The sequence below is a fragment of the Schistocerca gregaria genome, chromosome X (assembly GCF_023897955.1).
Source record: "Schistocerca gregaria isolate iqSchGreg1 chromosome X, iqSchGreg1.2, whole genome shotgun sequence".
Taxonomy (NCBI): Eukaryota; Metazoa; Arthropoda; class Insecta; order Orthoptera; family Acrididae; genus Schistocerca; species Schistocerca gregaria.
Genome location: NC_064931.1, coordinates 447,517,904 through 447,533,232, shown reverse-complemented (window position 1 = coordinate 447,533,232; position 15,329 = coordinate 447,517,904). Strand labels below are relative to the sequence as shown.

Genomic DNA, 15,329 nt, shown 5'->3' with positions numbered 1-15,329 from the left:
CCAACAAATACATTTTTAGGCAACATGGACCACACAACATTATTGAAGGGCTCATTCACATTCTGGGTCGTGCATGTAAACACTTCTTTAGTAGCTCAGTATTTGCCAAATCTCTGTAAATAGGTTTGATTGCTTCCATTATTGCCAAAGGAAGAGAATGTTTATGTTGTGTTGGCAGAAGAGCCAACACCGTGTTACTAGAGGAAGCCGAAATGCACGCATTTTAGCTCACGAAGGTTGGCGTGAGGAGGGAAGGACTATAATGACGTGAGGTCTGGAACATTACAAGGAATTAGAATTCAGAAAGCGGACTTAGTTAGTGCGATACTTAACTTTAATCCATTATTGATGAACGTCGCTCTTTACGGTACATGATTCACAACATTATCTGTTTGTAACTTAATATGGCACCTTGCTAGGTCGTAGCAAATGACGTAGCTGAAGGCTATACTGAACTGTCGTCTCTGCAAATGAGAATGTACGTAGACAGTGAACCAGCGCGAGCAAAGTCGGCAGTATAATTGGGGCGAGTGCTTGGGAGTCTCTCTTGACCTGCCGTGTGGCGGCGCTCGGTATGCAATCACTGATAGTGGCGACACGCGGGTCCGACGTATACTAACGAACCGCGGCCGATTTAAATGCTACCACCTAGCAAGTGTGGTGTCTGACGGTGACACCACAGTTTTTGTGTAAATTCATGCAGGGTGCCAGTAAATTCAGAATGCCTATATTTACACTAAGTGTTTGGTGGAGGTGGACACAAAGTGTGACAAGGCTTTTCATCGATTGATATTCGATGAAAGAAAGTGCTCCACACAGCTCTTTTCATTTACTCTAAATTGTCACACTTATATGTAATGGCCTTCCCATAATATTACTGTAATTTCTGTGTTACCCAGCTTGGTTTTTATATTACGCAGACGTGTTACTATCCTTTCCTTGACATGTACTTATATGGATATGGTATCTGTTCTTTCGGACATATCCATATAAGTATATAGTTCTGGCAGAACCGGCCATGACCTTCTTCTTCCATGCGGATGCACACATATTACCCGAACTCATGCGGGACTTGGTAAGAATATCTTTAACGAGTAATGAGTGTGTTGGGTAGAGACACTACGAATGTAGTGTGTGGACATGTAAGGTGAGAATGTGGATCTCGCGGGAGGCGTGCGCGGGATAGTCCACGCAGTCGCACTATCGTCCTGTGGCCAGATGGGTTTGCCGGCACGGTAGCTCAGAGCGTTTGGTCGGAGGGTTATCAGCCCTCTGTAATAAAAAGAAATTGAGTAAATGGATCATCAACGAACTTCTGTGTGTGTCGAGGGGCGTCCGTCCCACCGAGCGAGGTGGCGCAGTGGTTAGACACAGGACTCGCATTCGGGAGGACGACGGTTCAATCCCGCGTCCGTCCATCCTAATTTAGATTGTCCGTGATTTCCCTAAATCACTCCAGGCAAATGCCGAGATGGTTTCTCTGAAAGTGCACGCCCGACGTCCTTCCCCATCCTTCCTTAATCCGATGAGACCGATGACCACACTCTCTGGTCTCCTTTCCCCAAACCAACCAACCAACGTCCGTCCCGAACAAAGGCAACGAACATTAACGAACAAAATGAGATTTAAAAAAAATTTGTGGTGGGTAGATCGTCTGCCACATAAGCAGGAGATCCCGGTCGGGGCACACATTTTCACCTGTCCCAGTTGATATATATATAAACGCCCATTAGCAGCTGAAGGTATTAATATATAATACTAATATTCCTGACGTATCCAAACACTCAAGTTTTTTTATTGGAACATCATATAGCATACCGATTTGAACTGCAATGAAAGCCTTGCTGTCTCCATCACCTAAGTAATACACGTATCTGACACCTGTGTCCTACTGCGAACGCTGGAAAACGTTAACTGCTCCGTCTACATCCATTCATCCACTTGTGCCATCATAATTTTTTATACACAGCTGCTTATGAAGTTATCTGTTCTTCTGGTTCACTGTACAACCTTGGCAGTACTTCCTGAGAACTTCAAAATGGAAAACTTTTCAGTGTCAATACTTATTGCAGATGTAAAACTATTTTTAGAACTAAACCAACACTTTTGCCAGGATACATCCACAGCAATGCTGATGTCTGTGTTAGCCTCATTTTGCTCAACAGCTTCTGATGTAGCAGCAACCACTGAATCTTCAGCCACAGCATTTACAGAGCCCCCAATTGCTGTTACATATATCGCGGTGGTGGTTTTGGCAAATTCAACACTGTGCAGAGAATATTACCAGCCCTTGCATCTTTACCAACGCATCTAAGGCCATAGAACAGTCTCACATTAATTTCGTACAATTCATTACCTGAATTCTTTGATGAAGTATGAAACGCTTTTTAGGTTTTGTACTTCTGACATTTAATAATTAATTCAGGCTCAACATCTATTCCAGCTCCAATATCCTCATAGAGTTTAGCTTCACCACGACAAAGACAGCAAGAGACAGTTTCAGAAAGAACTTGTGCAAGGATTTGCAGATCAATAATGACGTTGCCCATAATATCATTACTTTTACCACTGTCCCCATTTCTAAGGTTATTTTCGTTTTCAATGCACTATGGGGCTTGGTCACTTCAGAAACATTATCGTGATTTCCTTCTCTGCTACCACACGTGTTTTCAAGTACTTCAGAAGAAAATGCCGCAAATTTGCGTTTCTTGAAGTTGCTTTCACCCTTAGTCATTTTATTTCTGTATAAAAAGCTACATAAGTTAGCTTACTACAAAAAAAGCCAATAATCAAATTAGTTTCAAGAAAAGTTAGTATCAGAAACAAAGGACTGATTTGTTTATTCGAAATGCTAACATCTGATACGTAGCAATTCATAGCCTTCTATACTGTGTCGTCCCCGAGAAACGACTGTTCAACTGCAACAGTATGTGTGTACTCTCGAAATTTGACATTCACAACTCAACATTCAAAATATTATTTGGAGGTCTCACAATTGTCTGATTTTCATGTATTGTGTACCAAAATGACCAGGACAGTCCAAAGTGCATTGTCGAGTAGGAAACAGAAAATGTCAAATTTCATCGAATTTCACGTACAATGTCCCGGTAAGTATTGTCATTTCAATTTCTGTAATAAACTCCATTAATATAATTTGCTTGTGTGTTGTTTAGTTATACGAGAATACGGGTTCCTTGGCATCCTATAAGATACAAGTGTGTAGAATCCCACAGAAGCAACCTAGGTAACCAGATTATTTGAGTTTTACATCTTTTACTTGACATGCATAATTTCGTTTTAGCTTACAATACGCTCAATGGTCCTACCATCGCCAACGTCCAAGATAAGGGTCTATAATGTTGTGTATTCTTCTTTCATTTTATTCTTTAGCTGGACCTTGTAACTACTACAGGAAGTTTCAGTTATTCGCTGTCGTTGAGATTTTATGTGAATATGTACTGGCGATACATTAAATCCATTATTGTAATCGACGTAAAGTCTAAGTGAATTTCTGTCATAGCCGTCACCTTGTTCACCTTGTGTATTTAGGAGACTTTCTCAATACAGCAAACAATATCTTCGATAACAGTAGTCTCTTACTTTGTATACAGGTCAAACTATGGTGCAGCTGTAGAACGCTGTTATGTAAATGTAGTTCTGCAAAAGACTGGACGGTTTCGATCTGGATTTCGAGTAATCGGATTCAGAGGTTTAATCAGGTCATTGCATCCACAGCATAGAATCCAGGTCCATGGGCTGTTTGCACAAACGGAGCAATCAAGCCAAGACTTTAAAAATGAACGAGAGAAACACAAGAGGGGGATGAGGATTCTTTATATATTTTATGCAGTTACATATACGACGGATACTGCAAATATGATGCGAAAAGATATTACAATATCGTGCAGAAGGAATTTAAAATTTAGTCGGCAATTATTCTGCATATCAAGAAACACGTTGTTCTGAATTGCTGGCATGAAGTACGTGTAGAAGTTGGTAGTACAAGCAGTAAAATGTCTGAAGTCTCACGTATTCGTCCACCGTCAATTGCAACGGTTATCGATGGAACTGAGCGAAGGGTATGGAAGCTTTGTGTATTTTGGCATAGTACGCTGGTGACGTCAAAGGAGATGCCAGGAACAAATTTTTCGATTTAAAACTCCCTAATATTGAAGCTATGAAGGAAAAATGAGTAGAGACATGAAAATCAGAACATCCAGAATGGATTATAGACATCATGATTTGAGTTGACATGGACTGGTGGTGGGAAATAAGTTCTTCCTGTTTTGATGGGGATATATTTAAAAAGAAATTCGCCATATAGAAGAGACACATCCTGAGAAATACAGTCCAGTCCCCTAACCTAACTGCCCTCAAAGAAAACGCGGGATTTGAAGAATTTATTGTCGCCTTCACAGAATTACAAGGATAGTATCCTAAATCTTTCAAGGACACTGCCAGTCTTACGTCTGTTTTCGAGACCATTTGCCGTTTCAGTTGAAAGCGTCTCTGTGCGTGTGCAGATGTAAATGATTGCCCTGCAAGGAACTCCTGCTTTGATGACAAATAGTTTTCTATTGGGACTTCTACACTGAGTTCGTCAAACAGTGTCCACTTTCCCATAATGAGATTACAAAAGTGGTACTGTATTTCAGTCGACATATTCGTGTGAAAAAACTTTTTTCCATTATGAAACTAAATAATTGATGATTATGCGGCAGCCTGAGTGCGAAAATCTGTGGAAACTGCCTACGTCTGTTTGTATACCGACGGTCTGTACCAGACAAAATTTATAGAGTGTCTTCAGCGGTCCTAAATAATTAAATAATACTGAAAATTTGTCTTCTTGTGATCTGACTCGTACCGAAATGTAAAATATAAAATCAAGTCGTAGCTCGGCGCTGGATTAGCCGAGCTGTCTATGGAGCTGCAGTTATGGTGTTTGCGGCTGGTCCCGGCGGAGGTTCGAGTCCTCCCTCGGGCATGGGTGTGTGTGTTTGTCCTCAAGATAATTTAGGTTAAGTTGTGTGACCTTGTAAGGTGTCAGGCAAATCCCACACCTTCCATGAAAACCCTGACATGATAAGCAAATCCAGTAGTATGTCACATAGCTCCGAATAAATCGTGACATTAACCAAAGTAATACGAGTAGCGAGTGAGCAAACGCAATACCACAGACTAACACAAGAATCCCTAAATGCATATCATACCTTCCCACCGTGAGACAGACGCAGTTCCGTGGGGAGAAACGAGAACAGAAACCGAGAGCAGAACCGTGTTAAGCTAGAAGGCCCTACGATAAGGGACGGACACCCACGTAACCAGCCAACCGCCAGAACCACCCCCAGCCCATGTTAAAAGATAGAGCCCTCCGGTAGAACAGTATAGACCTTACGATAACAGTAAAAGGGCCAAACCGGCTGCAAGTTTTAGCGTGAGACTTTTTCGCGTGTCTATTACGATGCAAACGTTATAAACATTGCCCCACCAAGAAAAGTATAACGTTTCACATTGGATAGACAGAATTTTTGTAGGCGGAGCTTAAGTTTAACATTGAGACCCTGATTGGTCAGGTGAAAACACAGCCAGATAGTATTTTTAAACCCATCATCATCATCATCATCATTTAAAACTGATTATGCCTTTCACCGTTCAGTTTGGAGCATAGCCCACTTATAAAATTCCTCCATGATCCCCTATTCAGTGCTAACATTGGTGCCTCTTCTGATGTTAAACCGATTATTTCAAAATCATTCTTAACCGAATCCAGGTGCCTTCTCCTTGGTCTGCCCAGAGTCCTCCTACCCTCTACTGCTGAACCCATGAGTCTCTTGGGTAACCTTGCTTCTCCCATGCGTGTAACATGACCCCACCATCTAAGCCTGTTCATCCTGACTGCTGCATCTATAGAGTTCATTCCCAGTTCTTCTTTGATTTCCTCATTGTGGACGCCCTCCTGCCATTCTTCCCATCTACTAGTACCTGCAATCATCCTAGCTACTTTCATATCCGTAACCTCAACCTTGTTGATAAGGTAACCTGAATCCACCCAGCTTTCGCTCCCACACAACAAAGTTGGTCGAAAGATCGAACGGTGCACAGATAACTTAGTCTTGGTACTGAGTTCCTTCTTGCAGAAGAGAGTAGGTCGTAACTGAGCGCTCACGGCATTAGCTTTGCTACACCTCGCTTCCAGTTCTTTCACTACGTTGCCATCCTGTGAGAATATGCATCCGAAGTGCTTGAAACTGTCCACCTGTTCTAACTTTGTTACTCCTATTTGGCACTCAATCCGTTTATATTTCTTTCCCACTGACATTACTTTCGTTTTGGAGATGCTAATCTTCATACCATAGTCCTTACATTTCTGATCTAGCTCTGAAATATTACTTTGCAAACTTTCAATCGAATCTGCCATCACAACTAAACCATCCGCATATGCAAGACTGCTTATTTTGTGTTCACATATCTTGATCTCACCCAGCCAGTCTATTGTTTTCAACATATGATCCATAAATAATATGAACAACAGTGGAGACAGGTTGCAGCCTTGTCTTACCCCTGAAACTACTCTGAACCATGAACTCAATTTACCGTCAACTCTAACTGCTGCCTGACTATCCATGTAAAGACCTTTAATTGCTTGCAAAAGTTTTCCTCCTATTCCATCTATTCCATAATCTCGTAGAACAGACAATAACTTCCTCCTAGGAACCCGGTCATATACCTTTTTTAGATCTATAAAGCATAGATACAGTTCCCTGTTCCACTCATGACACTTCTCCATTATTTGCCGTAAGCTAAAGATCTGGTCCTGACAACCTCTAAGAGGCCTAAACCCATACTGATTTTCATCCAGTTGGTCCTAAACTAATACTCGCACTTTCCTTTCAACAATACCTGAGAAGATTTTACCCACAACACTGATTAAAGAGATACTTCTGTAGTTGTCACAATCTTTTCTGTTTCCATGTTTAAACATTGGTGTGATTACTGCTTTTGTCCAGTCTGATGGGACCTGTCCGGACTCCCAGGCCATTTCAATTATCCTGTGTAGCCATTTAACACCTGACGTTACTCTGTATTTGATGAGTTTCGACTTAATTTCATCCACCCCAGCTGCTTTATTGCACTACAATCTACTGACCATTTTCTCCACTTCCTCAAATGTGATCCTATTTCCATCCTCATTCCTATCCCATTCTACCTCGATGATCTAACATCTGAGGTCATTAGTCCCCTAGAACTTCGAACTCCTTAAACCTACTAACCTAAGGACATCACACACATTCATGCGCGAGGCAGGATTCGAAACTTCGTCCGTAGCGGTCGCGCGGTTCCAGACTGAAGCGCCTAGCCGGCCACTGTGGTCGAGCGGTTCAAGGCGCTTCAGTCCGGAATAACATGGCTGCTACAGTCACAGGTTCGAATCCTGCCTCGAACATGGATGTGTGTGATGTTTTTGGGTTAGTTAGGTTTAAGTAAATCTAAGTCTAGGGGACTGATGACCTCAGATGTTAAGTCCCATAGTGCTTAGAGACATTTGAACCATTTGAACTGAAGCGCCTAGAACCACTCAGCCACAGAGGTCGGCAATCGTGTGATATTTACATTGTACGGCACATATGAAACAAGCCTTTTAAATGTTACCGGTTTATCGCACACCCCAAAGATGTTGTCAGAATCCTAACATCAGCAGAAAATGGGCCAAACAACACGCAAACGTTAACCTTCGCTGACTTGACAAGTATGGTAAGGTCGGATGGGTTGCAGTTTTCCTTGTTTTGTAATTATTTAAATCGTCGAGTGCATCGTGGCTCAAGGAGGAATTTAATCAGCCGTACGTAGGGGCTGTAGTTCAGGATTGAAGTAGTCTATGAGTTTTGGGTATGTATTTCGTATAATGACGTAGGCCGACAGATTCAAGTTACTCAGAGCGTGAACCATAGTGTTCACTTCAACGTTCACCACGATTTAGTGGTGCATTGTCTTCTACATCTCTTATATCTTGTCTAACAAGATGACAACAGCCGTTTTCACAGGGCTACACGTCTATGTTCCTGGTTTGAGCCGGCCGGCGTGGCCGAGAGGTTCTAGACGCTACAGTCTCGAAACGCGCGACCACTATGGTCGCAGGTTCGAATCCTGCCTTGGGCATGGATGTGTGTGATGTCCCTAGGTTAGTTAGGTTTAAGCATTTCTAAGTTCAAGGGCACTGATGACCTCAGCAGTTAAGTCCCATATTCCTCAGAGCCATTTGAACCATTTTCTGGTTTGACAAATACTCAGGCACTCTGTTACACCCCTACTTGTACGCTAAACCGTATTATCGTCCTATAGCTTATGTCTGGCGCTATTTGAGAAAACAGCAAATACGTTTCCCCACAGTCTGGTGGTTCTACAGAATCTAGTGGTATACTAGATACATATGGCATGTCTTAAGATGATTGAGAACTGCCGCGCGGCTTTAGTCGAGCAGACTAAGGTGCTGCAGTCATGGACTGTGCGGCTGGTCCCAGCGGAGGTTCGAGTCCTCCCTCGGGCATGGGTGTGTGTGTTTGTCCTTAGGATAGTTTAGATGAAGTAGTGTGTAAGCTTAGGGACTGATGACCGTAGCAGTTAGGTCCCATAAGATTTCACACACATTTGTTTTTTTTTGAGGACTCTTTTTCTCGCCGAATTGAGGCATTTATCAAAGCTATAGATTGTAATACGTAGTATTACCGTGATGTCTCTTTGGGGGCGACTAATTTTTCGTTTGCTCTCCTTATGTGTTGCAGTGAGGTGTGGCCTTGGGATTTCGTGCTTCCACATGAGGATATGCACTTTTCTGTTGGAATACAAAGTCAAGAGTGAATAGAAGTACGGTGCCCAATCAGGTCTCATTACTACCATATGTGTGCAAAGAAGTTGCATTTACACCATGACGAGCTTGTACGTAGTACTCAGTGGCTTCGAAGAGATCAGCCACAACCATTTGTCTCCACTCGCGTTTACTAGAACTACCGATACTGAGCTGAGAATCGTCGTATTTAACACTTCAATGACCGCTGGCATACCTTCACCTGTATTGATGTGCCTGGTGCAATGGAATACGTATACCAAGCTAAAAAAAAGAAAAAATAAAGACGCCTAACTTGGCGAAAGGGGGTTCAGGTAATGGCACATCTGTAAAAGTTCTACCTTACCAATGCAGGTGTCACGTTAACGACGTCAATCTTGAAAAAGCGGAAAATTTACGATATAATGAACTACTTTCATGAAACCCGATTACCAGGATCCTTGAACGAAGGCACTTGGTAATTCGTTACCCACTGTCTTTGATAAGAAATGCAACTCTCCACCTTATTCAAGTTTGTCTACAGACAACGACAGGTAATTATCAAGGCCCGGTTACATATCTTCACACAGTAACGATTTCAGCATGTGGAAGTTACGGCATCAGCTGATAGGATACACTAACAGAACCAAGGAGAGTCTTTAGGAAAATGTGTCTATGTTCGTTCATTTCCGAATCATTGTATGGCTGTTTGAATGTCGTAGAGAGCTTTTCTTCTTTACTTCGTAGTTGAATTCTGTAATCTATGTACAGATACCACTCACAGTTTATTTCAGACATCTCGTAATCATGCTGCTACGTATGATACGTCTTCATAGAAGATTTTATTGCTTTAGCCTCCACTATCGCACTTCGGTCTATTACAACGTTTTCTCTTCACCTTACACAGAAGTACGTTTATATATTGTCTCTTCAGTCTTTATGCTAATTTTCCACTCGTGACACTGCTTGGAAATGTCACAGATCACTAAAGTTATACATGGTTCGTTAGTTATTTTAGATCCAATATGATTTGCGTAAGTTATTCCACCTTAACCTGCGCGTTGTTTACGAAGCACGAATATGAACGCTGCCATGTTTTACCCTCCTCATAATGAAATAACCAATCCATCAGGAGGTCTGTGTGATACAAAGTGAACACTAATAAATAACCCATTAGCTGACAAAATCTGAGATAAAGGGATTTATTAACGTTAAAGCAGCTCCCCGTGCAGAATATGAAAGTTAAACTGATGACATTACAGTACATTTTGGATTCCCTAGTAGCTTCGGTCTCGTATACCTCGCCACTAACTAGGATTGCTTTTCCGTAAACATTCTTGGAAATCTTAACTAAATACGTTACGGGACACTGAAAACAGCTCCCCAAGAGGAGAGCATCGAATCGATATGAAATTTAGTAAGCATAATGACACAGATGAGAGATTCACTTGATCACAAAATAAAGACATGTAAAGAAATACAGTGTATTCAGGTATACAAACACAGTGCAACACCAGTAGCACGTGGGAGTACCTTCTGTTGCAATACATGCCACAACACGGTCCGGCATTGAGTTGAGTCTGATGTCCCTAGGAAGATCTGCCCATAAACCTTGAATAGACACCTCCAAAAGCTGTACAGAGCGGCACGCCGCCCTCTCGCGTTATAGCTGGTCCCACACATGATCGATAGCGGATACGCCTGGGTACCAGGCCGTCCACGGAAGAGCCGAAACGTCCCATGGGAAGTCTTGTGTAACTTTAGCTGTATGCGGACGAGCATTACGCTGCTGGAAAAGGGATTCTTGTAGACCATGTGCCAAATATTCCATGTGGGATCGAAGAGTATCATCAAAATAACGTTGGCCTGTTAAGGTTCCCTGTACCACAATTAGTGAGGTCTCTAGAAGAGCGTAGCGATCCAAAGGATTGGAAAAGGGCACAGGTCATTCCCGTTTTCAAGAAGGGACGTCGAAAAGATGTATAGAACTATAGGCCCATATCACTGACGTCGATCAGTTGTAGAATTTTGGAACACGTAGTATGTTCGAGTATAATTACTTTTCCGGAGACTAGAAATCATCTCTGTAGGAATCAGCATGGGTTTCGAAAAAGACGATCGTGTGAAACCCAGCTCGCGCTATTCGTCCACGAGACTCAGAGGGCCGTAGACAAGAGTTCCCATATAGATGCCGTGTTTCTTGACTTCCGCGAGGCGTTCGACACAGTTCCACACAGTCGTTTAATGAACAAAGTAAGAGCATATGGACTATCAGACCAATTGTGTGATTGGATTAAAGAGTTCCTAGATAACAGAACACAGCATGCCATTCTCAATGGAGAGAAGCCTTCTGAAGTAAATGTGATTTCAGGTGTGCCGCAGGGGAGTGTCGTAGGACCGTTGTTATTCACAATATACATAAATGACCTTGTGGATGATATCGGAAATTCACTGAGGCTTTTTGCGGATGATGCTGTGGTATATCGAGAGGTTGTAACAATGGAAGAATGTACTGAAATGCAGGACGATCAGCAACGAATTGACGCATGGTGCAGGAATGGCAATTGAATTTCAATGTAGACAAATATAATGTGCTGCGAATACATAGAAAGATAGATCCCTTATCATTTAGCTACAATATAGCAGGTCAGCAACTGGAAGCAGTTAATTCCATAAATTATCTGGGAGTACGCATTAGGAGTGATTTAAAATGGAATGATCATATAAAGTTGATCGTTGGTAAAGCAGATGCCAGACTGGGATTGATTGGAAGAATCCTAAGGAAATGCAATCCGAAAACAAAGGAAGTAGGTTACAGTACGCTTGTTCGCCCACTGCTTGAATACTGCTCAGCAGCGTGGGATCCGTACCAGATAAGGTTGATAGAAGAGATAGAGAAGATCCATCGGAGAGCAGCGCGCTTCGTTAAAGGATCATTTAGTATTCGCGAAAGCGTTACGGAGATGATAGATAAACTCTAGTGGAAGAGTCAGCAGGAGAGACGCTCAGTAGCTCGGTACGAGCTTTTGTTGAAGTTTTGAGAACATACCTTCACCGAAGTGTCAAGCACTATATTGCTTCCTCCTACGTATATCTCGCGAAGAGACCATGATAATGAAATCAGAGAGATTAGAGCCCACACAGAAGCATACCGACAATCCTTCTTTCCACGAACAGTACGGGACTGGAATAGAAGGGAGAACCGATAGAGGTACTCAAGGTACCATCCGCCACACACCGTCAGGTGACTTGCGGAGTATGGATGTAAATGTAGATGTAGATGTATTGTAGACTAGTAACCCCCTCCCACCCAGCCCCCCGCCCCCAGATCATTACACCTGCTAGGCACGCACGACAGCGTAGGCTAAACTTTACTGTTCACCAAGTTGCTTCCACACCCGTATGCGGTTATCGTTGTTCCCCGAAACGAATCTCTCGCCCAGGGCAAAGTCCCAAACGACTGGAAAAGAGGAAAAGTGAGTCCTGTCTATAAGAAAAGTAAAGGAACGGACCCACAACATTACAGACCAGTATTTTTAACGTCAGTTTTCTGCTCCATTCTTGAAAGTATTCAGAGTTCGAATATCAGAAATTTCCTTGAAAGGGAAAACCATCAAGGGAGTCGAAAGACTGTGATGCCAAAATGTCGTGATATACAGCTACAAAAAAGCCCATTACCTTACTCAAGGTACGTCACGTAGCTCTACAATCATTCACGGCCTAGTGAACAGTATGTCCGACCTCTTAGTCGCTAGTCGTGTGGGGCCGTTGGGATCCAGCAGGGCTTTAAGTATGGACGTCATGAACCCATCCATGCCACGTTCTTACGACAAATGTACTGCAGACAGCAACATCGCAGAATGGAATCCACGGTCTCGGTTTGCCACGATCCCGTCACTGTGAAATTCCGACACGTGGTGATAGACGTTCCTTCTCCTTACAAGATGCATAACACGATCATCTCACATATGACCAACAGCTAAAAGAGATTTTTCTGAGAGAGATTCGCTGCGTAATATTTCCTGATATTTAGAATATCTCCTAAGATTCTACAACGATTGGAGGCTGTGAGACTGCGAGGTACCTTTGTGGATCACTTCATAAAGACGGGTCTCAGCTTTGCTTTCTTCCTACCATTGGGTAGAGAATTTAGTTCGTGGGATCCCCGGGACACAACGGTTGAAATATTAGCTAATCAAACAGCTAATATCTGTCCGAACAGACTGCAATGGGCCCACCTATACCGTCCGACTGCCGTGTCACACTCAGCCCATAAGAGTCACTGGATGCGTATATTTGGAGGGGGGATGGAGGGGGGAGCATGCTGTCAGCACACCGCTCTCCGGGCCATCGAGTTTTAGCGACCGGAGGCGCTATTTCTAGCTTCTCATCTGGGCTCACAAGGGTTCAGTGCAACCCGCTAGCTAACGGCGGTCGGCAGATCCTCCCGAACGATCACCCATCTAAGTGATAGACACAGACCGAAAGCGTTTAGCTTCGGTAGTCTGACGGGAAAGGTGCTTCCACCGCAGCAAGGCCGTTGGCTCTATATATATAAGACTGAACTAGTAAATCATTACCTTCCTTTGTAATTTGAAATCGATTGGCACGCTCCGATCATTCTTCTTACATTGTCTACACTGTTCACGACATGTATTATAACCCTAATGTAGAAATAGCTTGTTAATCATCTGAAGCTTCAGATGATCTGTTAAGTAAACATAAACATTCCCTACCGGAAACACTGGATCTTAATACATGTTTCAAACAGTTATTCACAGTGATGATGTGAATTGACACCTTTTCTCTGTCGGAAAATCTTTGATTGTAATATACAGGACTAGTGTTAAACTGTGTATTAGAGGCATTCGGTTTTGATAGGTCTTTTAATGCTGTATGGGACGAATTGCGTAATTTGAAGTAGTATGGCCTTGAAGGATTTAAATAGTATTTTTGTATGCATGGAAATAAAATGCCGTTCTGGTATGGGAGGTGTACGTACAATTTCTAAGATCAGTTTTCCTAACATATAACCGTTTTGTGTCACTCAGCTGTCAACTGCAGGGAGTAATGAAAGTAAAACATATGCAACGCAATCTGGCCAGTTGTGGGTACGAGCCCTTTATTTCTGTACAACTCTTCAATTAGGAAACTTCCGCACCTGATATAAGACAGAAAAGTAATATCTCCAGTTCAGACAGTTCTACGAATTGCGAGTAATTTTTAATGATTCTTTTTGCTTTGGAAGAGTGTTTGCTGAAATGCGTGTAACAGCAGATGCGTGTTGTGGTCGTCATTATTCTCACGTTAGCGTCAGCCGGGCTGATGGCAATGGTCACCATGTCGCAAGCTGTGTTTTGTGTTATTGCTCGTCACTGGGCATATCTACATTTTATACATAATGCTCCTAGTAATCATCCGTTGTGGTGCCTATGAGAGTATATTATTGTAACTATTCTTTAAATGATAATAGGACTTTAGTAAAAATTTGTGATGATGACCCTGTCAGTGTAATAATTAAGTTCAAATGGCTCTGAGCACTATGCGACTTAGCTTCTGTGGTCATCAGTCGCCTAGAAGTTAGAACTAATTAAACCTAACCAACCTAAGGACAACACACACACCCATGCCCGAGGCAGGATTCGAACCTGCGACCGTAGCGGTTGCTCGGTTCCAGACTGTAGCTCCTAGAACCGCACGGCCACTCTGGCCGGCAATAATTAAGTATGTTCTAGGTTTTGTAGATAACGGTTGGTAAGTTTGTCCTTTGCACCTAGAGTGCGCCTGGTGACTCAGGTGCGGCTCGAGTATACTTAACAAGTTAACAACTAACGTCTACTGCAAGTTCTGATGGTTTTCCAATGTCGGTGATACAAGCAAAACAATTGTATAATGTGATATACGACGTTGACGAGAACTTTTTTGACCTTACACTCTCAGTCATTACAATTGCCTATTGCTTTCCAAGAGATTGCATTTCATGCCTGAACTAGCGATTGTAGGAGGTCTGTGAAATGCCGAACTGTGATTGCTTTGTCTTCTTCATTAGACACCCCTCACTTGTTGAAACGTTGATATCAGATGGTGAAAAATTTAGCGAATTTGATGTATCTTCCCACAGCAATTAGTTAGAATCCCATTTTCTTTCATTGAACTTCTGTGAGCAGGATTATTGTTCTATTGAAATTTGATTTTTTTTGCTAATCGAAACATCTTTTAACTTCCTGTTTTACCAGGTTAAATCAGAATACTTTTGTGGCAGTACACAGTTATTGGTTAAAATTTCCTCTGTGTAAGTGTACGCCCATTTCACTGACTACTTAGTCATTTCTCGCGTTCCACATTAATGTACAGGCGCACATAATTACACTGTTACTACTTAAAACGCCGTAAAGGTTTTTGAAATAATTAATTTAATTATTTTGTTTTGTTCGACTTACGCAGTGTTCTATACAGGGGCGAGGCTGAAAGGACTATAGTTTGCCGCTTCTTACCTGTCGCCATTATT

General features: G+C 42.4%; 1 protein-coding gene across 1 annotated transcript in view; it reads left to right on the top strand.

Annotated features, from left to right (window-relative positions):
• Positions 1-15,329, top strand: part of LOC126299155 (tachykinin-like peptides receptor 99D) — a 1,430,543-nt gene that overhangs the window by 462,097 nt on the left and 953,117 nt on the right. The window lies entirely within an intron of this gene.